This window comes from Aethalodelphis obliquidens, unplaced genomic scaffold (genome assembly GCF_003676395.1).
Source record: "Aethalodelphis obliquidens isolate GAN/ISIS:26980383/991018 unplaced genomic scaffold, ASM367639v1 scaffold31, whole genome shotgun sequence".
In the NCBI taxonomy this organism is placed as follows: Eukaryota; Metazoa; Chordata; class Mammalia; order Artiodactyla; family Delphinidae; genus Aethalodelphis; species Aethalodelphis obliquidens.
Genome location: NW_020837975.1, coordinates 17,622,630 through 17,649,338, shown reverse-complemented (window position 1 = coordinate 17,649,338; position 26,709 = coordinate 17,622,630). Strand labels below are relative to the sequence as shown.

The window sequence follows — 26,709 nt, the reverse complement described above, 5'->3', positions numbered from 1 at the left end:
AAGACTCCAATCTCAGGGACAAGAGCCTGGAATCTTTGCTTTGTCCACCCTTCCCACCCCAATTCTGACCTAATTTGCAGCCCCCTGGCACTCTCTTCTGCAACTTTCCCACGTGAAGTTATTTATTTTCCTTAACTATCAACTCAATTTATTCTGGGAGAATGTTCCCCCAAGCTCTGTTGAGAATCTATTCCATTGCTGAATTACTACTGCAATTGCAAATATCCTAAAATAGCTTAGATTTCTCCTGCAGCTTCAATCACCTCTTACTCTGCTTGAAACCCTTCCACATCTTTCCGTTGCTCTTGAGTTAAAGTCCTAATATGGGGGCTTCCCTGGTGGCGCAGTGGTTGAGAGTCCGCCTGCCGATGCAGGGGACACGGGTTCGTGCCCCGGTCCGGGAAGATCCCACATGCCGCGGAGCGGCTGGGCCCGTGAGCCATGGCCGCTGAGCCTGCGCATCCGGAGCCTGTGCTCTGCAACGGGAGAGGCTGCGGCAGGGAGAGGCCCGCGTACCGAAAAAAAAAAAAAAAAAAAAAAAAAAAAGTCCTTAATACGCCTTGGAAGCTTATATGATGCAGCTACCGTGTGCCCCTCAACCTAAATTTGGGCCCTTGCACATTACCCCTGCTCCATCCTGTCACTCTCAAAGCTCCAGGCTATTTCCTCCTAAGTAATTCCTGTTCTTATTTGGTTTCACCTTGTTTAATTACCAAGGAGCGTGATTATTGGACTGTATAGTAGGAATATGTTTAGTTTTGTAAAAAGCCACCAAATTGTCTTTCAAAGTGATTGTACCATTTTGCATTCCCCCCAGCAATGAATGAGAGTTCCTGTTACTCCACATCCTCCAAACCAAAATTTGGTGTCATCAGTGGTTTGAATTCACACCCTCCTAATAAGTGTGCGGTTGTATCTCATTGTTGGATCATGCTTTTGGTGTTGTATCTGAAAAGTCATCACCATACCCAAGGTCCTTTAGGTTTTCTCCTGTATTACCCTCTAGGTACCTTTTTCATTTTCTGATGAGGAAAGTGAGGGACAGAGAAGTGGAGTGACTTTCCTGGTCACTTAGTAGCTGAGGAAGGAAAGGTCAAAATCTTTGTCTCCTGAATCTTCATGCAGTGCCTTTACCTTGCTGACTCAGCAACCTTTCTTCAATTTAATCCACACGATTTTTCTGGACAAGACAGTCCTTTTCTGTTTGGAAGGCACATGGCCTTCCAGGGCCAGATGTTCAAAGTTGGTCCTCTGAAGCTTCTTAGCCCTCATTTGTTATCCCATCTCCTTACACAATGAAGAGAGTGGCTGGAGTACATGCTGCAATGTGTTGCCTAGGTCCCTTGGTAACACTGAAGGACCCTCTTCCTCCAGCTGCAGGGAGCATTGTCCACAGAGCCCTCAGCTGTCCATCCTCTTCAGAATTATTTAAAAAGGGTCACCTTACTCAAATTGAAGACCCGCTTCCTGAGTCAACCTGTATCTAATGCCTAGTTGATGTGGATACAACGTCTGGCCCTTTGCCCCAACTCTGCACAGCCCTCCAGGTCATCCCCGATTCTGAGCTGCCTGATGAGTCAACTGATGCTTTGTCAAAACTGCCTTCTAACCCAGCTTCTCCCTCTGCACAGTCCTGCTTCTGAACCCTTTTTCTTCCACAGGTATCACGCGCAGGAGCAATCTGGAATAGATTTCCTACATGCTACCCTCTGTCTCAGCGTCTGCTTCCTGGGAACTCAGCCCATGACAGTTGGTGCCAGGAGTGGTTTGAGAAACCAGATGCTAGGATGAGATTTTGGAGCTGGGTCACTTGCCCCTCAGTTGGCAATGGGGACCTCCACCCACCAGACAGTGCCTGGCATGAGACAGCTGTGCACTTGTGAACACATAGACTGGAGGTGAACTGGAAAAGTATTCTTGTGGGAGAGAATGTTCTCCAAAGTGCCATGTTTGGGAAATATGGGAAACGTAACTCTAAGGATAATGAAGTTGGGTAGCTCTTGCTAAGCACAATGTCCACTAGCTGCATGGACTCAGCCAGGAGTCATTCTTCCCGTCCCTGGTATATAATTGAAGAAGACATATTTGGTAGTAGGCACAATCTTGACATTGGTTCCTTGGCCTGGGCAGTGAGAGCTATTGTAATGGGGAAGACTGGGTGGAAGGAAGCCTCTGAAATTGCACCCTGCTCCTCTAGCAGGGTAGTAAGTGAAAAAGAATACTATATCCTTGGGGAACAAAAGAAATCAGTGTCATCCTTGAAATTCTTTCCCATCCTATCTCCATTACATTCACCAGTATGAGCCTGAGAAAACCAGATGGCTCCTGTGGGATGCTTGTAGGTACCACAAGCTCAGGCAAGGACTGGTGCTAATTGCAGCTGATTCCTGAGAGTATTTTTTTAGATCAGGTAAGCATAGCCTCAGATTCATGAAATGTGGTCCTTGATCTGGACAATCCATTCTCTTGTATCTCTATCAGAGAAACATATCTGGAATACTATAAATTTACTTGGACAACTATATAAATTTATAGTCTGGCTCTAAGGCTATGTTAACTTTCAGAGATCTGGACTGGCTGGACATTCCATAGAACATCCACTGGTCCACTATATGGATGGAATCATGCTAATTGGATCAGATGAAAAAAATAATGGCTAGTTCACTGGAACCCCATACACTTCAGAGGATAGAAAAAACCCTGAAAATTTTGGGGGCCCCATATTAGCAACAATTTTAGGTGTCCAGTTATTTGGGGGTATATCAGAACAGGGCAAATTATTTCATCTTGTGCCTCCTGGCACAAAGAAGGATGCTCAACACCTGGTGGGCCTCTTGCTGTTCTAGAAGCTGCACATTCCACACCTTGGAATATTGCTGCAGCTGATATACCTAGTGACGTGGAAGTTCACTAATTCTGATTGGGGGCTGGGGCAGGAAAGAGCCCTGAAGCAGGTCAACGCTGCTATGCATTATTTGACCTTATGACCTAGTAGACCTATAAGATTAGAAGTATCCCCAGTGGTGGGAAAAGACTCCTCATAGAAGTTATACTAAGTACCAAAGAAGAATCACAACACAGACCATAGGATTCTAGAGCAAGACCATACCAATTCTAACAAATAACTTTATACCTTTTTAAAAACAGCCGCTGGCGTGCTACTGAGCCATGGAAGTGATGGAATGACTGATCAGGAGACACCAATGATCATGGAGTCAAAAGTGTCCATCATGGGCAGAGTTCTTTTGGGTCCACCTAGTCACAAAGTTGGGCAGGTCCAACAACCATCCATTGCAAGAGGGAAGCAGCACGCATAGGATGGAAGCATGAGCAGGGCCAGTGCTATAGAAAATAGAGATTTTTTTTGAGCAATAAAAATAGTCAAGATTTCTGGACAAGCAAGATTTGCGAGCAAGTAGCCCAGATAGGATCACCGTTGCAACAGAACCTCTCCCTCAGCTCACACCTATGACCATATGGAGGATCCTAACCACCAGCTGATGGATGAGGCAAAAACCTCAGCTTGATTCAAGGGGAGATGGCTGTATTTGTGAGCTCACGTCGCAGTCCAACAGGGGTAATAAACCCTGATCATCGGGACCAGGTATGGTTTCTGTTATACAATGGAGACACCAGGAAGTCACCTGGGCGCCTCTCAAAATTCCCTTGTTTGATGATAAAAGAGTGCAGCAGCCACAGTCTGATAAAGGCAGGATGACCAGGACTGAGGTTCCTCAGGGATGAGGACATGGGTGATGCCACGAAGTAAGCCACCAAGACCCCGGAAGTGCTGGCCAGGAGGTAGAAGAATCTACAATGGTTGAAGAGGAAGGAAATAATGACTGTTGGTTTTGACCCTGAAACCAGCGGTAGCGCCCAGGGCTAACCTTCCTCTTTTAAGTTTCCCTCAAAAGAATCTCCTCACCCCTCACAACCCACCCTGGGATTCTAGAGGAGATGTTTCCAGAACTTAAAGTAGTGGATTTAAATGGTATAAAGGAAAGACTAGTGTATGCAGTGATGCCCCGTCTAGCTTCCCCATCAGCACCTGAAGGGCTTATTCCTCTACCTGCTAGGAGTGCTATGTGCGGATGCCCTTAGCTGTCAGCGCTTTGCAATATTTACCTTGGCTAAAGAGAGTTGCTTTGCCCGAGGCCACACGTCTCTTTTCTGCAGCAGCCCACATCCAAAGACTGAAGGTGAGTGTCGAAGAATGCTGGTTTCTTAGGGATCACTGTGTCTTCAAAAGACAGGAAGCACTTTGCACGTGGTCGTTTATTAATACATGTCTGTTTATTTGAACTGGAAGCTAGTAAGGGATGAATGTCTGAAGTCTTTATGGTTAATCCCAAAGTAAGGTGCCAACTGGCCTGGCAGGGAAGCCTCCAGGCTCGGAGCTGGCCTTGTGGAAGGGGTAGGTTGATGCTAAGGAGTTTCGCAAACCTGATTCTGTCTACCCACAACCTTCAAATCAATTCCTCTTCCTTGTGAAACCTTACAGCACTTGTAGTATATGCCAGAAAGTGTAATAATTTAATATTTTAATTGGCTCACTCTTGTTTCATTTGTGATTATCTTTTTCCATAAAAGTATATACACCCTTTCAGCATAAGGATCAGTTTGTAAACACCTCCATTTTCTCTAGCACTTGGCGTAGTACTGAGGACTTAGAAGAAGAATATTTGCCCATCAGCTGACCTCAAACCCACCTAGTGGGTACAGTTTATACCCCCAAATTTCCAGGTATGGTGGCAAAGCAGTTTTCACTATAATTTGCTGAGTATCTGTCATACGAAAGGAAGGATAGTGGTGAAGAAAGATGTAACAGATGAAGGGGGGAGAAAACAACACTGTGATTCCAAAGGGGGACTACTTCTCTGTCTCTTTCAATCTCTCTCTTTGAATTTCATCACCAGGAGTAAAAGACTCCTTTGCTGCTTTTCTAGATCTGGAGTGAATCAGCATTAATGTTTCTGGTTGTTTAGCAGAACCATCTTCCATATTCCTCGAACCCTGAGATCTGGGCAGCACACGCTCAATTGAAAAGAAAAAAAGAAGAAAAAAGTAAAAAGGGATGTGATGAATTGGGAGATTGGGATTGACATATATACACTAATATGTATAAAATGGATAACTAATAAGAACCTGCTGTATAAAAAAATAAGTTAAAAAAAAAAGTAAAAAGGAAGGCTTCCTTCTCTCTTTGCTTCGCAGACCTTTGAAATTGATTCAGTGCATAATATTGGGTTGTTGTGGTAGTTTTCAAAATCCCTGGTTTATGCAAATAGGGATAACACTTGGAATTTTGGAGGCAGAACTCTAGAATTGCCAGTGTTTTCTGGCTGTAGGCTTTTCACTTATAGTCCATTAAAAATTTGCCTCGAAGACAGGCCTGACAGTGTGAAGACTGCGCTAGCCTCATTTTCCTGCACACTTTAAGGCCAGCTGGGGCTTAATGTTATTTTCCTGTTGCATTTTGCTACTGGTGTCGCTGTGAGATATATTAAGATGAACGAGATATGTCTGTGCCTGAATCTCTAGACTTGTCAGCTAAGGAAATAATTTTTATGAGTTATTATTGCATGAAATAACCCGGTTTAAGGAAGAAGTAACCAGCATCTGTATTTCTCAAAATACCCCAAAGCAAAAACAGTCTGGACTTTAAAAGACAAAATCATTGTTTATCTGCATTTTATTATGCTGTGTGTGCTCTAAGAAGGGAGGTCTTGTTCAAAAGTTTCATTTTACTGTGGTAGAAATTTCGGGATCAAAAGTTCTGAGTTCAATAAAAAAGATGTCGTACATATATACAATGGAATACTACTCAGCCATAAAAAAGAATGAAATAATGCCATTTGCAGCAACACGGATGCAACTAGAGATTATCATACTAAGTGAAGTGAGTCAGAAAGAGAAAGACAAATACCATATGATATCACTTATATGTGGAACCTAAAATATGGCACAAATGAACATATCTATGAAGCAGAAACATACTTACAGACATAGAGAACAGACTTGTGCTTACGAAGGGGGAGGGGGGTGGGGGAGGGATGGAGTGGGAGGTTGGGGGTAGTAGATGCAAACTATTACATATAGGACAGATAAACAACAGAGTCCTACTGCAGAGCACAGGGAATTATTTTCAATATCCTGGGGTAAACCATAATAGAAAAGAATATAAGAAAGAATGTATGTATGTTTATAAATGAGTCACTTTGCTGTACAGAAGAAATTAACACAAATTGTCAATCAACTATACTTCAATAAAAAACTAAATTTAAACAAGTTCTGAGTTCAAATCGTAGTTCTGGTAGATATTGCCTTTATAACTTTGATTACTTGTTCTCTTATTGGCTCAATTTTCTTATCTCTAAAACTGAAACAAAAGAGATGATACTGTGGTGGTGGTGTGAAAATTAAGGAAAAAACTTAAATCATCTGGAATAGAGCATAGCACAGACAGGAAACTTGGGAAATATTAGTTGCTTATTTTCCACTCCTCTTTTTATTGTTTCTCCGAAGAATGAATCAACAATGGCCACAGTGGGATAACATCTGCCTGTCTGCTTGAGCTGCTGTAACAAAATACCATAGACTGAGCAGCTTAAACAGACACTCATTTCTCACAGTTCTGGAGGTTGGGAGGGTGCCAGATCAAGGCGTTGGGAGACTGGGGTCTTGGTGAGGACCCTCTTCCTGGCTTCTCACTGTGTCCTCATATGCAGGGGGGAGAGGGAATCTGGTCTTTCTTCCTCTTCTTCCAAGGTCATTAATTCCATCATGGGGACCCCACTGTCTTGACCTCATCTGAACCTAATTACCTCCTCAAAGCCCCACCTCTACATACCATCACAGTGGGAGTCAGGGCTTTAAGACGTAAGTTTTGAGGGGCACAAACCTTCAGTCCATAACAACATCTGCATGACAGGCAGTGATTTCAAAGACTGCAACTTTCTCTGTCTCCATTCCATACTTCCTTTCTCTGGTCTCATTTGTAGTGCCCACCTCGTGCTCACTAGTAGGGAAGATTCCAGAGAGAGAATCCTAAGCCCCAAAGGACGCTGTGAGGTTGTTGAAGTTCGAGGAGCGTGAATCCCCCATATCTCCCTAGAGGTAAGAGAGAAGAAGGAAAATGGAGGAGGTAGGAGAGATGGAGCCTAATGTGGCTGCCACATGGTCAAAGACCTCATTTGCTGCAAGGTGGGCAGTGCGGGGGGGGGTCCCAGTGGCTTGTGACTGGTGACACTGAAGCTGGAACACAGGCTTCATGTTAGGGAATTAACAACTGCTTGCAACTCCACTTGGAACGCCAGGCTGGGCAGATCTTGTTTGCTACACTACTCTGAGGCTTAGGACAGCCTTGGTCCGATTGCCCCAGAGCTGACAGCAAGGGGAGGTTAAAGGAGATGAACTCATGAAGAGTTCGGAGGGAAAGTTTTGAGTTTCTTTGGAGGCAAGAAGATTTGAGTGACTCAGAGAGGCTGCGGCAGGTATGCATGAAGGGGTGGGCGTAGCTGGCAGCAGACCACAGCTGCAAAAGGAGAAATGATGCTCTTCTGCACCCCACCAGCAGGCAAGATGGAGACGGGGTACCTGGCAACAATATCCCCCTCCTTCCTTCCTTCCATGGATTTCCATAGGCTGCGTGCCGATTTTAAGAGGTACACACTGAAATGTTATCTATAATATTTTCATTTGAATTAGATTTTAGTTGTATAAAAATGATAAGTAAGAAGAGGGGAAAGAGAAAAGAGCTAGCTGTGATATAACATAAGTATTAGATAGGGTCCCAGCAGCTGAAAGTTCACACAGAGAGATAAGACCTAAGTGCCTAGAGCAATGAGAAAGAATAACCGTTGTGTTTGGGGTAGAATGCCAGAGGCAGAAAAATCAAATAAAGTATTACTCCAAGTTCACTGGAAGATGGGAGTCCACGAAATCGGAAAAAGAAAACATCTCAGCTTTCCCATTCATTAGGCTTAGTGACTGCTAAGATTCTGTTTTCCCCTCTGTAAACTGAGGTTAACCCTATTCTACAGGGCTGTTATGGGGGATTGAATGAGATGGAACATGTTTATAACTTAGGATTCTCAGTTGCAGGCAACAGAATCCAATTTGGACAAGTTTAGGCTGAAAAATAATTTATTGGAGAATGGGTAACCTAAAGAATCTCCGTCAGGACGAGCGAACTGGGCTTAAGGGCTATGTAGTCAGAGATGGCTAAGATTTGGTAGAGGATCTAGTCGGGGGGTGGCAGAGGACTGGCCCCCCTCTTAGTGCTGGGACACTGGGAGCTATTGCTAGAATCCCCCATCACTGTTGCCCTAGGAAACTGGATCTGCCTGCCAACATGCTCACCAAAATGGAATCTGCACGGTACCCACTCCTTTATGCTACAGGCTTCAAAGCAAAGTCTGAAGCAGGTGGCTCTGATGTCAAAATCTAAGTCATATGTCAGGCCCCAGCTGCAAAGCAGTCCAGAAGAGAATGTCTGGTGTCTATATGGAGGAATCGCCCAGTCACGAGAAGGGTGTTGAAGATGCTGGGAGACTGAAGGGAAAATGACAAACGTTTACTGCATACATATGTCTTCAGTTCACATTCATCTGAGAGCAAGGCATTCAATTTGGCAGTGAGGAGGGCACAGGAGGAGGCTGAAGGGGCTCCAGTCAGAGCTGTGGGCTGGGAGAACCTCTAAAAATGGTTCTCCCAGCAGCACCTCTGGACCCCACTGATTGAGGGATGTTGAGTTGGACTCATGCTGATGAAATTCTTTAACCTCAGTGTTAGTTTCCTCCTCCTGTGAGAGGCTGGTGAACTCGTTTTTAAGGGTAAGCAGAAGCAGCCCTCTGATGAAGTCCACTAAATAATTCGGCTCACTCTTTAGCATCAGCTTAGTCCCCACTTCCATTCTTCACGTGAACATCGAAGTAGAGTTCATAAATGGTGCATCGCTGTACAAGCCTTGCTAAGGCAAAATACTCATTGAGAATCCAGGCCCTTCCCCTGTAATGAGAACCTGGTAAAAACAAGCAAACCAAACAAATAAACAAACAGAAAACCTATTCTCCAGGAAAAGAAAGAGACACACCTGACACCCACCGGAGGAGTCTGCTGAGTGAAAACAAAAGATTTTTCTTCTCACTGTTTCTTTTGTTACCATATAAAGAGGCTACTGAGATTTCACAAGCTGGCCGGGCTCTGTCGTGGGCAGAGGGACAAGCACGATTCCTGTGGGCATAACTGCGTGAGTTTTCCTTTTTTTTTTCGTCATTGTTGACTGAAGCAATCGATGGTTTTCGGTTCCTCTTTAACATCCTTCTTTCCCTCTACCAACCCTCTGAACTGCCCAGGGCCCTGATTGAAAATTCGTGGGTCAGCATAATTCTGCTTGAGGACTTGAACCCAAAGTAAAGATTGTATGGCTGGTGTCGCCACCGTACCCTCGGATCTGGGCTCTGTCTTGGCACCAAGCTGACATTTGACACAAGTCTTGAGCAAATGACAAAGAGGCAGTGTGACCTGACACAGCAATTCCCAGATGCCAGGCCCTCTCAGGGGACAGGAAACTGGGTCACTCTTCCTGAGATGGATGCTCTGGGGAAACCTTGAACTTGTTTGGGGCCCTGGCAGGTGAGGGTGATGGCTGAAGTTGGGGAGGGGGACAGAGGGGAGGGAGCTCTTCCAGCGGTGTGAAAAAGGCAGCATCTCACGGGTAAACTGCAAACCCCCAAATCCCTCTGTCAGACAGACCCAGATGGGCTGACGGGCAATCCTCTCTCCTGCCCCCTCCAGGTGCCCTGCAGACGGCATCTCACTTCCTTGATTTCCCTGCCCACTCCACTGCCAACATGCTTTTTTTTGTTTTGCGGTACGCGGGCCTCTCACTGTTGTGGCCTCTCCCGTCGCAGAGCACAGGCTCCGGACGCACAGGCCCAGCGGCCATGGCTCACGGGCCTAGCCGCTCCGTGGCATGTGGGATCTTCCCGGACCGGGCCACAAACCCGTGTCCCCTGCATCGGCAGGCAGACTCTCAACCACTGCGCCGCCAGGGAAGCCCTACCATGGTCTTTTAAACAAGATTTCAGCTGCTAAGATCGTTAAAAAATGCACGAGCAAGTGATGGATTCCTGCTTCCCTGGGGTAACTCTGCCCAGTTAGGGCCCCTCTTGCTGGATTTCCTTTATGAAAGATAGTGAGAGTTCTTTCTGGAGCACTAAGGCTACTCCCCCCATTCTTCTATATTCTTACAAGTACAAAGGGACAGGAAGTCTCTCTTTCTCTTCCTCCTATGCTCTCTATTCTCCAGGGGAGGGGAGAAAGCACATGGTGTTACTCACAGGCCCTTGGAGCAGGCTCTGTTGGACTATTTTTAGAGGAGGGCAATAGCATCTGTGAACACACCGGTTCTATATGGACTGGTGTGAACTCGCTGGGCTGCTGCTGACAGCAGAATCATGGCAGCAGTGCGAGATCCTTCCTAGAAAGCCCTGCTAAGACGGCTGTTCTGGTTTGAAGGCGAATAGAGGCAAGGAAAGTCGTAGATGCAAGTTTAGGGGCCCTTCATCAAATACCCTTGAGAACGACTAGCCTTGTGCACTGGTTCTCAAAATTCGGTGTGTTTCAGACTCACCGGCACGGTTGGCTAAGACTCAGGTCATTCTCTGGGGCCACCTGCAGAGGGTCTGATTCAGTAGGTCTGGGGTGAGGTCTGAGAATCTGAATTTCTTTCTTTTTTTCAAATTTTACTGAAGTATAGTTGATTCACCATGTTGTGTTAATTTCTGCTGTACAGCAAAGTGATTCAGTTATACATAGATACATTCTTTTTTTTTTTTTTTTCGGTACGCGGGCCTCTCACTGCTGTGGCCTCTCCCGTTGCGGAGCACAGGCTCCGGACGCGCAGGCCCAGCCGCTCCGCGGCATGCGGGATCCTCCCGGACCGGGGTACGAACCCGCGTCCCCTGCATCGGCAGGCGGACTCTCAACCACTGCGCCACCAGGGAAGCCCAGATACATTCTTTTTCATATTCTTTACCATTATGGTTTATCACAGGATATTGAAGACAGTTCCTTGTACTATACAGCAGGACCTTGTTGTTTATCCACCCTACATGTAATAGAATCTGCATTTCTAACAAGTTCCTGGGTTTTTTTAAATTTTTATTTTATATTGGAGTATAGTTGTTTCACAATGTTGTGTTAGTTTCAGGTGTACAGCAAAGGGATTCAGTTACACATATACCTATATCCTTTTTCAAATTCTTTTCCCATTTAGGTTGTCACAACAAGTTTCTGTTAAACCCGCTGATGTGGCTGGTTTGAGGACCACACTTGGGGAACCACTGGCCTGGAGCCTCATTCCCCCAACCTGCTGTTGGTTACACAGTATTATGGAAAGGCTTTGGAGTTTGGAACCAGAGAGCTATGAGCACAAAGCCTGTTGCTATTCCTCATTACATGCATGGCCTTGAGCAAGTTACTTAACCTTGCTGGGAATTAATTCCCTCCTTGCTGTAAATACACCCACTGATGAGGTCATCTCTGTAAAGCCCATAAGCACAGTGCTTGGCAAATGGTAGGTATTTAAAGAACAATCACTCCTTTTCTTTCACTGCCCTTACTGATACCTTTGGAAAAGTCACTTGAAGGGGGAGCGCTAGGCCAGACTGACCTTCCAAATCCTGAGAGTGCATGAGAGCCCCTGGGGAAAGTTTACAATTATACACGTCCCTGTTTCCTTGTTCACTGCCTGACTCACAAGGGGTGGGGATGCCGCCCCCTCCCCAGGCAAGGAGAGAGTCTCAGAGCCCTGAGGGAGACTCCGAGGGGCAGCCCTGCCCACCTCTCCAGTGTATTTCCACCTGCCTGACTTGAGGACTTCTCAGTCCCTCATGAGGTTCTCAGATCCTTCCTAAGAGGAGCCTTTGCCCAAATCCTTCCCTCTGCCTCTTATGCTTTTTCTGCACCTTCAGTCTGATAAACCCCTATCCCGCGTTTTCTTCAGCTCTCAACTCAGTTACCATTTCCTCAGGGAAACTTTGACCATCTATCTGGGCCTGAACATGCTAAGCTCTCATAGAACTGTGTACAATTCCTTACATGTTTATATTTGATTAAATTCTAATTAATATCAGTATCTCTGTTGAACTATAAAGGGTGAGAGCCTTTGTCCATATACCTTTATCCTCATACTAGGTGGTAGATGTTTATCATGCATGTGGTCATCTGGTAATTACAAATGGTAATTGAGATATGATTTGAATCCAGGCATTTTTACCTGGGAGCCCATTATATCTTAACTATATGCTAACCCTGACCCACCTGTAAAAATGTGGCCAGTTCTCTTCATTATGAGTCCTATATCTTGAAGACAGAATGCAGAACTCATGTATCTTTCCTTGCAACTTCAGTTCAGGCACGTGGCCCACGCTCTACCAGTGACACTAACCTGTGTGAGGCTGATTGAGGAGCGATAATATGAAGAAGCAGGTTCCATGAGGAATGCATCTTTTAGCCAGGATGGTGGTGAAGGCATCAAGCTTTTAGAAGACAGGAGTGGTGAAAGTTCTGGCATCTGACATCCAGCAATGTGGGCACAGTCTGTCATGTTCATGCCCGTTGTGGGGCAGTGAGCTCTGCCTGGAGTAGGCCTGTGGTTGAACTGGGAACTGTTTCTGCATCGGTAGCCTCCATACAGATTCTCTGGGCCTCCCACAGATTCCGGGAGATAGCTAATACACAGGAACTGTTCAATTCTTCAGATTAAACTGGCTAGAATAAATCTGTAACTAAGAACCCCTGTACTTACATTCTATCCCTGGAATAATGCATAGCACGTAACAGGTGTTCTGTGATATTTGTTGAATGGAATAATTCAGTAAGTCTTTACTATGCTTGAGCACATGCATAGGAAGCTGTGTGGATTGATCCTGACAAACTTATTAATGTCATCTATTCCAGTAGACTGTAGAATCCCTCAAGATATTTGCTGTCCCTCCATAGAAAGGATTAAATTTATCTGCTTCATTGATGCAGGCTTGGCCATGTCTTGCTGCAGCTGGTAAAATCCCAGCAGAAGTGATGGATATCATTTCTGAACAGAAAATTTAAGAACCAGCATCTGAACCTCTGAGTTCTTTTATTTTCCGTCTCTGATAAGAGGCAAGTTTCCAAAAAGAGACTGCTCTGTTAGCTGAGGTCCTAGAGAGAATGGGACATAAAGAAGGGATGAGGCTGACCTGCAGTGAACATGCAGCATGGTGGAGGGCAAGTCAGGGAGATGTTGACGTTGTTTATTTCCTTGGTATAACCTAGTTTGTCCTAATGGATACACCCGCTTATAGATGCAGACACCAAGGACAAATGGTAATTGAGATATGATTTGAATCCAGGCATTTTTACCTGGGAGCCCCTTATATCTTAACCATATGCTAACCCTGACCCAGCTTAATGAAGAAGACAAAAGTAAAAACCAACACCAATCATCGATATAATTATGAATGAGAAATTAGAAATAACCACACATTCTGAGGATGTTTAAAGCACTATTAAACAGCACCTTGCAAGACAATATGCAAATATATTTGGAGACTTGGATGAGAGGATAATTTTCTACAGAACAAAATTAACCTCAGAAGATAAAAAGACATGAAACAGAATGACCACCACAATAGAAATGGAAAAAATTATTAAAGATCTACTACCCACCTCCCTGACTCCTACACCTGCTGGCCACTGCTGAAAATATAGCGTAGATTCCTTCATGGGTGAATTGTTTCAAATCTTTAAGTAACAGGTAATTCCAGTGCTATTTAACCTGTTCCAGAGCATTGAGAAATATACAAAGCTTTCAAATTATTTTTAGAAAGCCAAAGTAACATTGTACCAAAACCTACAAAGATAGCACTAAAGAAGAAATCTAACATCCAATCTCACTTAAGAATAGGGCTGACAAATCTTAAATTAAATATTAAAAATACATAACTCAACAAAACATTAAAATACAGCAAATAAAATTCATTTCGCAAGCTAAGTACTTGACATATATTATGATAATGCATTCTACTAATACAGATCAAAGAAAAAAATGTTCACCTCAATCAATGGCCAGAAGACATTTAATGAAGTTCAATAATTAGTTCTGATTTAGAAACACAGACAAACATGCAAACACATAGGAAAACGATAATAGAAGAACACTTTCTTCACCAAACAACAATAAAAAATGTATTTCAAGCCCTAGGTCAGACATTATGTGACTTTAAAAGACACTAGAAACTTTAAAACAAGGCTTCCCACTCTCAGGACTATTTTGAGACATTGTTTGCTATACACAGTCTACTACAGTTAGATAAATGTAGGAGTAAGTGACAGAAATACTATATCAAGAAGACTAAGAAAATAAATTGGATAAACTATGAGAACAATGAGATCTCAAAAATGTAACTGTTTTCACACAAGTAATAAGTACACATACACAGAACTTTTGTTTCTTCTTAAAATAGAGTAAGAGGGACTAAATTTACCCTCCTAATGGAAACAACCCAAAACCTGATGAAATATATAAAACAACAGTTTTTGAAACAATGGTCATCAGGCAGTGAAGCACACTGATTCCTGAAACAGGGAAAGCAAACCATGTGAGTCTTCTGATTTCTCCAGTTTACTGCCCTTAGACAGTTTCCAGCCTGTGGTTCAGGGAGAGGAAACCAGGTGGAACTCAGCTGATTCCCTGAGTTGAGGAAATTGTTTTAGGAAAGAGCAATAATTCAGGGAATAGAAGAAAAAATTTTAAATCTATAATTAAAATCTTCAGAGGATCAAGAGAAGTTATTGCATCCATAGAATAAGACTAACATCTTAGTGAAAGGAGCAGTTCAAGACAAGAAGAATTCTTGGAAGTTTGAAATATGAGAGAAGGAAAATAAAGAAGGTTGGAAAATAAAGTTAGAGAAATTTTCTTAGATATAGAGTAAAGACTAAAAAAACAAAACAAAAACCCACACAAAAAAACCCTGAAAAGTAAAGAGAAAAATTAAGAAACTTGGAGAATCAACTTAGTAAATAATAAGAATTCCAGAAATAGAAATTTTAAAAAAAACCAAAAAACTGAGAGGAGGAAGAAGAGTATTAAAATAATACAAGTAAACATTTCACAAGAGAAGAATTTGAGTTTTCTGATAGAAAGAATACACCAAGGACACAGTACAATGAAAGAAAAAAGTGATTCATATAAATGTGTCTCATCATGAAATACCCATAAATTGGGAATAAAGAGAAAAAAACATAAATGTTTCTAAGAGGAAAATTAGATCATTGCTGGAAGAATAAGAATGGTATTTGTCTTCTCAATATACATACGGGAAGCAAAATAAACAATGAAAAAACATATTCACAATTCGAAAGAAACGATTATTACTATTATTTTTGTGTGTGTAGAGGGGGAGCTGAATTCTATACCCAGCCAAGCAAAACAGGAGTAAGGGACTTCCCTGGTGGCACAGTGGTTAAGAATCCGCCTGCCAGTGCAGTGGACACAGTTTCGAGCCCTGGTCCGGGAAGATCCCACATGCCACGGAGCAACTAAGTCCGTGCGCCACAATGACTAAGCCTGTGCTCTAGAGCCCACAAGCCACAACTACTGAGCCCACGTGCTGCAACTACTGAAGCCCGAGCACCTAGAGCCCATGCTCTGCAACAAGAGAAACCACTGCAACGAGAAGCCCAAGCACTGCAACGAAGAGTAGCCCCCGCTCGCCGCAACTAGAGAAAGCCTGCGCACAGCAACGAAGACCCAAAGTAGCCAAAAATAAATAACTAAATTAAAAAAACAAAACAGGAGTAAGAGTAGACTACGACTATATTTTAAGACTAGCAATGTCTCAAAAATGTATTCCTCGTAAACTCTTTCTCAAATGATACTGTAGCATGTGCCTCTCAAAAACAAGGGGTTAAAAAAAGAAAGAGGAAAACATGGGACCAGAAATTCAGAGAGGGAAGGGAAAGTCCCAGGACTGCAGTGGAGCAAATCATCCTCAGTGGGAGAGGAGGAAGGATGGCTCAGGTGAGATTTCTTTAGGAAAAAAATTGAACTGATAGATTTTTCTGAAGGAAATGACTGCAAGGAAATAGATTCAGACGGGTTTTACAATTCTTTGGGAGGAATTATCATCAGTAAATTTATCTACTTACATGTATTAGATAAGTCTTGCTCTAAATTTTTTTCATCCTTTTAAATACGGCATTAGTTATCAATAACTTTTATACCTTTCCAATGTTAAAAGAAAAAAATTCAAAATGGTAAAATTATGACTCTCCTACAACTATAAAGTGAACACATGTCAAAGATTTTATTTAAGCCATCAATTAATGAGGAAACCAGTAAGATATTACAACCAGTTCAAAGGAGAATCCATAGAACAGATGTTTAAACAGGCAATCGGTAATACTGAAGAGGATTTCCTAATAAATGCAAAACCAGTCTCTTCCACTTGGGAGAAATCAATTGAATTTCTGCTGGGCACAATTCATTTGCATCTTTATTGACAAGATTCGTTTGCATTACTATCAGTTTTCTGTAATTTATGAAGTTGTAAAATGGCTCAAAGACAATGAAAGGCACCTATCCTATGGCATCAGTTAACTCTGAAAGGTCCACTAGATAATGTATAATAGTTCATTGAAAGAATATTCAGGGTTCTTTTTGGCCCATTGCAAAGTTTTTTTTTTTTTTTTGCGGTACGTGGGCCTCTCACTGTTGTGGCCTCTCCTGTTGCGGAGCACAGTGTCTGGACGTGCAGGCTCAGCGGCCATGGCCAACAGGCCCAGCCGCTCCGCAGCATGTGGGATTCCCCCGGACCGTGGCACGAACCCGTGTCCCCTGCACCGGCAGGCGGACTCTCAACCACTGCGCCACGAGGGAAGCCCTGGGTTCTTTTTAAAATTTTTATTTTATATTGGAGTACAGTTGGTTTACAATGTTGTGTTAGTTTCAGGTGTACAGCAAAGTGATTCAGCTATACATCTATCTATCTATCTATCTATTCCTTTTCAGATGTTTTCCCATATAGGTTATTACAGAACACTGAGTAGAGTTCCCTGTGCTATACAGTAAGTTCTTGTTGGCTATCTATTTCATATATAGTAGTGTGTATCTGTTAATCACCAACTCCTAATTTATCCCTCCCCACCACCTTACCCCTTTGGTAACCATAAATTTGTTTGCTGTGAGTCTGTTTCTGTTTTGTAAATAAGTTCCTTTGTATCATTTTTTTAGGTTCCACATATAAGTGATATCATATGATATTTGTCTTTCTCTGTCTGACTTACTTCACTCAGTATAATCTCTAGGTCCATCCACGTTGCTGCAGTAAATACTTGTTAAACACATTCATGGGGGCTTCCCTGGTGGCGCAGTGGTTGCGAGTCCGCCTGCCGATGCAGGGGACACGGGTTCGTGCCCTGGTCCGGGAGGATCCCACATGCCGCGGAGCGGCTGGGCCCGTGAGCCATGGCCGCTGGGCCTGCGCGTCCGGAGCCTGTGCTCCGCAACGGGAGAGGCCACAGCAGTGAGAGGCCCGCGTACCGGAAAAAAAAAAAAAAAAAAAAAAACACATTCATGAATGAAAACCTTTGCAAGCATTTTCCTGTCTCCTTCTCTCCACTGTTAATACAGAAATAACTGTACCTATTTCGTCAGAATTCCTGCAAAAGGGATAACTTCTGGTAAATGCAAATTTTCCAAGACACTCATGAGTAATCAAGGTTTAATTTATTCCAACATTCCCAAAAATGCTTATTTGCTTTTGCACCGGGGTATACATTTTTACTCTTAGGGAAATAGGTGGGGATTTCAGAGCAGGCTGAAGGGGAAACTGTTTTATTCAGAGGTGTGTACACTCCACTTGTTGGGGAGGTTGACAGGGACCCCTGGGCTCAATCCTGCACAGAACAGGACTGTCACAACTGATGCCACCACACTTACTATGCTACTCCTTCCTTTGTCCCCTTCCACTTGAGTGCTCAGGACCACTCTGCTTTTCCTACATACCATCCTTTTTTCCCTCTATTCCTGCAAACTGAGGCCATGCGGGGCTGGCCTGATCCCAGCACCCTGACTACTCCTTTCCAGAGTGTTCCCAGAAGAGATCCACAGCTAATCCTGACTTTCTTCTACGTGCCTCCAATAATGATGGGCTTGGCCCAGTCACTTCCTGGGTATTTTCCCACAACAGAAAACTTCAGGGTAACCCCTAAAACCGGGGTCAGCCTCTGTAACTGAGACCATCCACTTCAGTAACTTTCATTCCTTTCCCATCATTTCCAATAAATTTATTTCCAAACTACCACTTACAAGACACGTAGCCACCTATCAGTTTAAAAAATTTTTTTCATCTGTTTGGTTCCAGGAATTGGGTTTCTTCACAGAAGTCATTGCCCAACTTCTTGTTTAAATGATTTAAGACAAAGCTTTGTGGGCTTCCCTGGTGGTGCAGTGGTTGAGAGTCCGCCTGCCGATGCAGGGGACATGGGTTCGTGCCCCGGTCCGGGAAGATCCCACATGCTGCAGAGCGGCTGGGCCCGTGAGCCATGGCCGCTGAGCCTGCGCGTCCAAAGCCTGTGCTCCGCAATGGGAGGGGCCACAGCAGTGAGGCCGGCGTATGGCAAAAAAAAAAAAGACAAAGCTTTGTAATCTAACATAATGGGCTTTAAGAGAATAGGTTCCGCGCAAAGAATTTGAGATACCTGGGCTGAACCCCTTTTGTTGGCTCCCACAGAATGGGAAAACCAGTGTGTGAACCTCAGGACCCACTCTTCTGGGCTCAGCCCCCCTCCCTGAACTAACAGCTTTGTAAATTTGCGTTTGCATTTTTACTGTCTCAAGCCATTCATAGGAACATCCCATTTTGCCTTTTAAAAGCCAGGTTAATAATGTTAGAATAATTTGGCAGTGAAATGACATTCAGCTTTCAGATTTAAATAAGGTAGGGAAGGAAAGCCATTAGTTTCCTATCCATCCTTGGGGGTGGGGGGGTGGGCGGCAAGTGCATCTTTAAGAAATTAAGGGAGAGAATAGTTCTATTTAGAAATCATTCAAGTTTCTTTCTGACATGTCATGCTTAATATCTATTATCCATTTTCCTTCTCTTTGTGCTCGACTCTGAATACTTCCTGACTCAGAAGCTAACTTTAATCTTCTGCTTTGTTTCAAGGCCTGTATTAGATTAACCTCTTTTTCTTTCCTTTGGGAATGACTGATTAGCAAGCAGACATTAAATTTAAAAATTCAACTCTGTACAGTGGATTTTCTCAAGCTCGCTAGACCTTGCTAGCGATAGGGATGGGATCCTCTGTAAAACCGTCACTTCATGTTGGGTTGTGGTTGCCAGAAAGACAAAACACCTTTTGGACCACATCTGGAATAACAGATACAGGGCGCTATTAATCTATTCTTCTATCCCTGCAGGGTGAGATTTCAGATTTCTTAAAGTCCAGGGTCTTGGAAAGAAATTTTCAAAGTCCCGAGGACAAAGGAATTTGATAAGAAATACTTCCAATAATTGTAGAATTCAGGACTAAATGAGTCCAAGTATATAATTTAACTCCTTCATTTTAAAGGTTAAGAAAATGAGATGCAAAGTTAATTCTGGGTGTGGCTCGCAGATTTTTGCAGGTCTGGCTAGGTTTCCCGTGAGTACTTTCTCTAATGCACTACCCACTGAATACAGGCACTGGAATGTATAATCCGGTTTCATTCAGCCTGTTCTGAATTTCAATTAATTGCTCCTTCTTACAAGGTGTTCCCTCAAATGTCCCCCAATCCCACAGTCCATTCCATTCTGACCTCTGTTTTTTTCTATCTTCCTTTCCCTCCGATCTTTATTTTTCCTCTTTCTGCTTTTACTTATTAAAAAGGCTAAGGCCTGAATAAAGTACCAGGTAATAGATTTAAGGGTCGTGATAAATATGAAGATGTTGGAACTGATAACACTACCTCACATTCCATTGTTCTTTCCAGCAAAGCTCCTTCAATTCCATTTTCTCCTCTCATTGCAACCTAGGAGATGAGTTAGGCCAATATTATTTTTGTCATTTTATATGGAAACCAAAGCTGGGGTAAGTGAACTGATATGCCTGAGGACGTCACCCCAGGAAAAGAGATGAACTCAGGGGTCAAGCCTGTGTTTTAGGACTCTGAACCCAGGACCACACTGCGTCTCTTGAGTGTGGTTCGCTTAGAGAGCGAGTCAAAAGACACCTTGCTGCCAGCAAGTACAAGGTGATTAAACTATCACAAAGGTTTTGGGTAAATGTAAGGGGAAAACAAATTCTGATGGGTCAATAAAACATGCGAATTGTTCACTAAAGGAGATTGTGTACCATTTCCCTTAGTAGAGGGTTTACCTGATGAAGCAGGTTCCCAGTTATTCCCTGAAGCATTCCAAAGTGTGTTTCCGGAAGACAATTCAGCAATGTGTATCCAAAACAGTAAACACATGACTCACAGTTTCGGGCAAATTACTCAGTATCTTCTAGGTCATTTCTTCATCTGGTAAAAATAGGGCTTGGGAGAGGATTAAATACAGTAACGTTAAATATCCCGACATATCTAGTGCATTCAATAAATATTGCCAGTGTTTAATCATGATATTTTCACTTGTATGAGGAAATAACAAGCACAAAGATTTAGCGATAAAGACATTCTTAACTGTATTTTTGTAAATAATAGTGAAAAGTTGGAAACAACCTATGTCCAGCAATAGGGAATTGGTAAAACAGGGCCTTCTGGTACCGCAAGGTGCTAGACTGTTAGACAGTCATTTAAATGATTATAAAATATGTTACTACATGGTAAGATGTTTGTGGTTTATTATATTTTAAAAAAGCAAATCATAAAGCATTAAGGACGCTGATTTTTTTTTTTGTTAAAGTATATATATACAAGAGAGATATAGACATAGATAAAAATCTGAATGGGGTTACGTCACTATGTTAACAATAATTGACTGGGGACAGGATTATGAACGCTTTTAACTTTCTTATTTTTGCTTATCTGTTTAAAATATGTTTTTCCAACAATGAACATGTAGTTTATGTGAAAAAATGTTGTATTTATTTGAAAAATTTCAGGCTTTCTTGCCTCCCATTCTCTTCGTCAGTTTTGCTGCCAGGCCCTAGAAACGGACAACGTTCCCTAAACCCTCACTTAACAAATAACCCTTACTTATCCATTCCAGGCCAGGCACTGTTCTACACACCAGTTGTAGAGGTACACAAGATGGGCAAAGCTGCCCCCAAAGAGCTTACACTTGAGTGGAGGGAAGCCCTAAAATAAGCCCATAAAGAAGGGGGAGTAGACCCCGCATCCGGATGAGGGAGCTGCCCCTCCTAGCAATTCTAGCAATTCTAGCAATTCTCTCCCTCCTCCTCCAAGCGCCCGGCAGCCTGAGGCCCAACGTCATTTACGTCATTTACGTGGATAAAGGCGGCTTATCTCTTGTTAAAGTGCAGCGATCTCCTTGCAGGGGAATGTGCTGTGTCAATACTGGTAATTTACACCTTAGCATGAGTCATTTCCTGAGAGCAGATTATCAGACCTTGATGGGGGAAAAAGGGAAAATGTGAAAGTACACTGAAGACCAGGTGGGGGTGAAGGGGTCTGACTTTACAGCGCCTCCGCCTTCAGAAGAGTAGGGGGCATGAAGATGGGGTGGGGCTGGCCTGGGTATGCGGTAGGCACGAAAGCGGGCAGGCGAGTGGGGTCCACCTTCATGCCGTTTTTTAGTTTGCCATGGACTGACCTTGGTTCCAGCAGCTTCCTTTCAGATCTGAAAGCCAGTGTCACCTTCTCTTCTCTTTCCCTGTTGTTCTGAAGTGAATTCATGTTTTAAATGTACGCTTCTCCTACTCAAGGATTAATTTTTACATTGTGTTGTAGTTACAAATGGAGGAGCTCCACTTCTCCTCTAAAAATAGATGATCATTACGGACAGGGTTTGTATCTATGGATCTCTGTAAGGTTCAATAATGTCTTTCAGACACAAAAATAAATACTCTCCTCACGGTGGCACAGTTTGGGGTACATATTAGGTGTTGGATACGAATTTGTTGGATGAGTTGAGCGAAGGAACAGATGAATGCAACATTTGCTACACATGGGTACCACTCAACCATCCACACTGGGATTTCACGCAACAGCAAGTTACCATGGCAACGGCCAGACTGGATCCTCTGCCACTGTGTTCCATTCCCACCCTCTCCCCTGGGCCACAACATGTGGAAAAAGGCAAAGCCTGGATCTGAAAATATTTGAGCCACGGGGCTCGTACTTAGCTACGTGGTAAAACAGGATCTAGCTGCAAATATATGACTGGCTCCGTAGGGCCAATACTGTGGTAACTGGGAGGTAATCTTGCAAAGATCAAAGGGAGCTTTGATTTTTCTGAGGGAAGGGAAGAGCCAGGAGGAAGAGAACTATGCTTGGATGGGAAGAAATTTCAAATACCAGCTAGGTGTTTAACAATTCAGTTGAATTTCATACGGCTCAGTTGAATGCCTGCCAGTTTTTCCCCACTAGCCGGACCCGACGGTCTTGTCAGGCTCGTGAACTCCAGCAAAGCAGAAAGAGGCTTGAACTTCTGGCATGTATATTTACAGACCATTAGAGACATGAGAGCAATCACAATAATTCCTGGAGTATATATCCTCCCCTCCCATAACCTAAACATACTGTACCCAGCCTGGGCATTCTAATCCCTCCTCACCCTAACCATATCCCTGCCCTTTACTGTTTCCCTAGCAACTTGACAGCATGGGGAAAGGGACGGGGAGGCTATAAAAGGAGCCACGGTACACAAAATGAATTATAACAAGGGTGTATGGCTGGGAGGCTTGGTGTAGTAGAGGGTGGAGGGGTTGACCTCCCGTGGGCTTTATCTGTGTTTCTCATCTCCATCTCCCCCAATCCCCTTGGCTGTGTTAGTTCTCATATCTGCACCAGGCAGACAGAGCTGAGCATTGATAACTTCCAGTTTTCAGAAAGGTAGCTCAAAGGAGAACAAAGAGTGAAGGGTGACTTTTCCTAAATCATGAGGTTTGACCAAAATTATTTTTAGAAACTTGGCATTTTTATTCTGTTTTTGTTTTTTGGTCCCAGTATGCAGATGACACCAGTGAGACTACTGGTACCAGGCAACACTCCAGGGAAAGTGCCGTTTATTATGTTTTAAAAGGTCCAGTCTTTTATTATTATTATTGGAATATAGTTGATTTACAATGTTGTGTTAGTTTCAGGTGTACAGCAAAGTGATTCAGTTATACATATATATATATTCTTTTTCAGATTATTTCCTATTATAGGTTATTACAGGATATTGAATAGAGTTCCCTGTGCTATACAGCAGGACCTTGTTCTTTATCTATTTTATAAAAAGGTCCAGTCTTAATATACGACACGGTTGAGGCATCCGGTCCCACTTTTCCACAATTTCCTTGTTCTACTCCATGGGTTACACTTTATTTCTTTGTCAAGATCCTTTTGTTGTTGTCCTTGTTTAGTTCCTCATCAAGAGTGTATCACTGATAGAACACACCCCTGTGGATTGTGTCACACAATGGTTTCCAACAATTATGCAAAAGTAATTTTCCTTGATGGTTCATCATTGATTGTTCCAGGCACTGATCTAGGCCTTTGGAAAACCAAGCAAACAGATGGAAACCTCTGCAGACATTCTAGTTGGGGAAAAAACGGTAACTACTAGACACTATAAATTACGAAAATTTTGTTAGAAGCTGACAAATGCTGTGAATAAAATAAAGTGGTGGTAAGGGGGAGGTAGAGTGGGACATAGCGTTTTAACTTTAAGATAGGGTTTGCAGAGCGGGCTGCACCAAGAAGGTGACACTGGTCCAGAGGGACAGAGCCATTCTGAAATCTAAGCAACGACATTCGGAACAGGGGAAGTCCGCTGTGGAAAGGTTGGGGGGCATGTAGCTGGTGCTTTTGAAGGGGGCCGGGGCTCAGGATGGAGTGCAGAAGGTACTGGAAAAAGAGTAGGAGGTTGGGACTCAGATGAAGGAGTGGGGCAGGGCTTGTCTTGGGCAGATAAGCTTCTTAGCTTTGACTTTGAAGAGAATGGGAATGTTTAGAGAATTTAGGTCCAGAAGGGACATGCATCTTTTAACAAATTCTAAAGGGAACAGGAAGGCCACTTTAGGAGGCTACGACAGTAACCCAGGCCAGAGGTGGCACTGCTCAGACTGGGGTGCTGACCGTGGAGGGGGTGAGTGGTCAGATTCTAGATGCTTTGTGAAAATATTTCTAATAGGATTTCCTGATGGGCTGGAGTAAAAAAAAGAAAAGAAAAAAATCTCACTATGATGCGCATTTGTATGCTTGCTTGGTTACACTGAAGAGTGGTCGATGGAATGCATACCAAACTGTTAACAATAGTTACCTGGAGGGCAGGAAAGGATAGGATGGGAGGAGGATCTTGGCTTTAGATGTGTACATTTCAGTGTTGTTTGGCCGGTTGTAAATCACGCTGTTGCTTTTTGCTGTTTAAAAGCCAAAACCAATAACTTATTTGTCTTAAGAGTACCCCGAGGCTCCTTTAACTTGCTCCCACCTGCCTTTTAATACCGGTGGGGCTCACAGCGATGTGTCCCTGGCCCGTTTCCCAATCCTAAAAGCAGAGCTTCGGCTGATCGCATTGGTTTTTTTCACCATCTGCCAGGTGCTCTGGCACTGCAGGGAATAATGTATACCTTTTGGCTCCACGTATATTAAACGCAAATGAAAACATAATATCATCTCTGAACACTCCTGCTGTCTCTGGTGGCACTGGGCACCCCAGAAGAACACCTCAGGCAATTTGGGTGGCTTTATGCCTCTGGATACAAGTTGCTTCTCAATATCTGGTGTCATTAACACAGAAAGAAAGGAAGCTTGAGGTACCCCAACCTCTAAGGCAAGAGGAGGGGGGGGCAGGCTGCCGACATCTCCTTTCCTTGAAATCTCTTTCTTTTCTTTTCTCTCCCTTTCTTTTTAGCTATTGCAGGTCTCAGGAGGCAGAGATGACAGTCACAGGAGGCAGCTGAGGCTTTGTCCTGGATCTGCCCTCCGCCCATATCCCTGCCTGGCTCACAGAAATATTATCATGGTGAAAGGAAGGCATGCTTTCTCCCGTGCAAGGAGTTCTGTAGCCTTTGTTTACCCTAGTCCATGGGTGGGGATGGCGGGTGCACTCCACATTCTGCCTAAAAATATCTCCAATGTGCTTCAAAATATTTGTCACCCACGCAGAGAATCCTGCAAATCCTCACCGCAGAGGCCTGGAAAGGAGACCATAGAAAGGTCTGCTGAGAAGGACTTCCTCTCACCTGTGTCTCGCAGCAGCAATTCTAGAGATCAAAGGTTTTTGTCTTCTAGGCTAAGATCTCGGCTTTCTGCATGTTTGTATCCGATTTTGCTCCGTGTTTTGCTCTCTGTGCTAATCGCAAACTTGAATGAAATGCTCAATATCACTTCCCCACGAACCCAAGCTTCTTCGGGGCATGGGCGCACATAAGACCCGGGTACAGCTCCGACCGTCCTGGTCAGGTGTTGCCTGGCCTCCATCAAATTGGCCAGAGTGTCCCAGGTACCGTTCTGTCGACATCCTCAGGTGTCTGCCAAGGGGTCCCTCATCCAGGTCCCGTTTGGCACCCTGGTGCTCTGCACTCCTGATCCTTTTCTCAAGGAGCAGAAGCTCAGTTTGTGATGAGTTAAAAACACTCCTTCTATGAGTGTAAATGACTTCTATTTATACTTGGGTGCCTTTTCCAAAGACAGTCCTAGGACTGGGTCTGATATCCTCAGAGCTGGGGGGTCTTCAGACCTGACGGTACAGAGTGCTGGTGTCACCCGCCCTTGGTTGTCCGTTAGACCCACAGCAAAGCACTGGTTTTCTCTTTTTTCCTTTCAGCACGTACGAATGCACTGTTGCCAAATCCCTAAAAGCAACTATTCCCCAAGTTCTCTTATGCGTGATGAGACGTTACTCTTTGGACGTTACTTCCGTTTTTATTTATTTTTCTTGTTATTCGTAAACATTAAGACAAACCAAACGGCTGGTTCCTTCTCCCATCCATTCTGAGGGCATGTTTCTCCTGTATTAAACTAAAATTAAACTCTGTCCCTAAAGAGTAAGCCTGTTTGAGAACTCAGAACCCTTTCACACTGCCTTGGTTTATCCAATGATAAACGTTGAACTACACTCTTGGGCATAATTGAGTTTGACTCCAACGTTTGCTCATTAAAGAGTTTATTTGTTAATAACCCAACTCTTAGACCGCATATGTCTCTGCGTCCCCCAACTTACTGCTTTTAACCTTAACTCTACAATTAATCCTTTCAGTACCCCAGGAAGTAAAATGGGAATTGTCCCTTATTTAGTGGGTATGTGTTGAATAGAAGGTAGGTATGAATTGTGACCCTTGGAACAAAGGGGCTGGTGAAGTGAAAGCACCACTATGGTTATTATAATGAATAATAACAAAAGTGCATCACCGACATGCAGCTACACGGCTTCTCCCCTGCCAGTCCTTTCACTTTGCTTGTAATGTTTTATGGCACAATCTTTCTGAGCAGCAACCAAATGCAGTACTTATTTTGCAACCTGTAGGATCCACAAGCCAGAACCCGAAATAAGGGAGTTATTAGTG

General features: G+C 43.5%; 1 long non-coding RNA gene across 2 annotated transcripts; it reads left to right on the top strand.

The window, feature by feature from the left end:
- Positions 1-461: 461 nt before the first annotated feature.
- On the top strand, positions 462-26,323 carry LOC113631185 (uncharacterized). Of its 2 annotated transcripts, XR_003437206.1 has the most exons (5): positions 462-4,199; positions 7,002-7,116; positions 9,173-9,250; positions 11,282-11,581; positions 12,417-14,840. It is a non-coding gene; the product is annotated as an uncharacterized LOC113631185 (long non-coding RNA). The 2 variants fall into 2 exon arrangements; XR_003437207.1 differs by lacking the exons at positions 9,173-9,250; positions 11,282-11,581; positions 12,417-14,840 and adding an exon at positions 25,310-26,323.
- Positions 26,324-26,709: the final 386 nt, after the last annotated feature.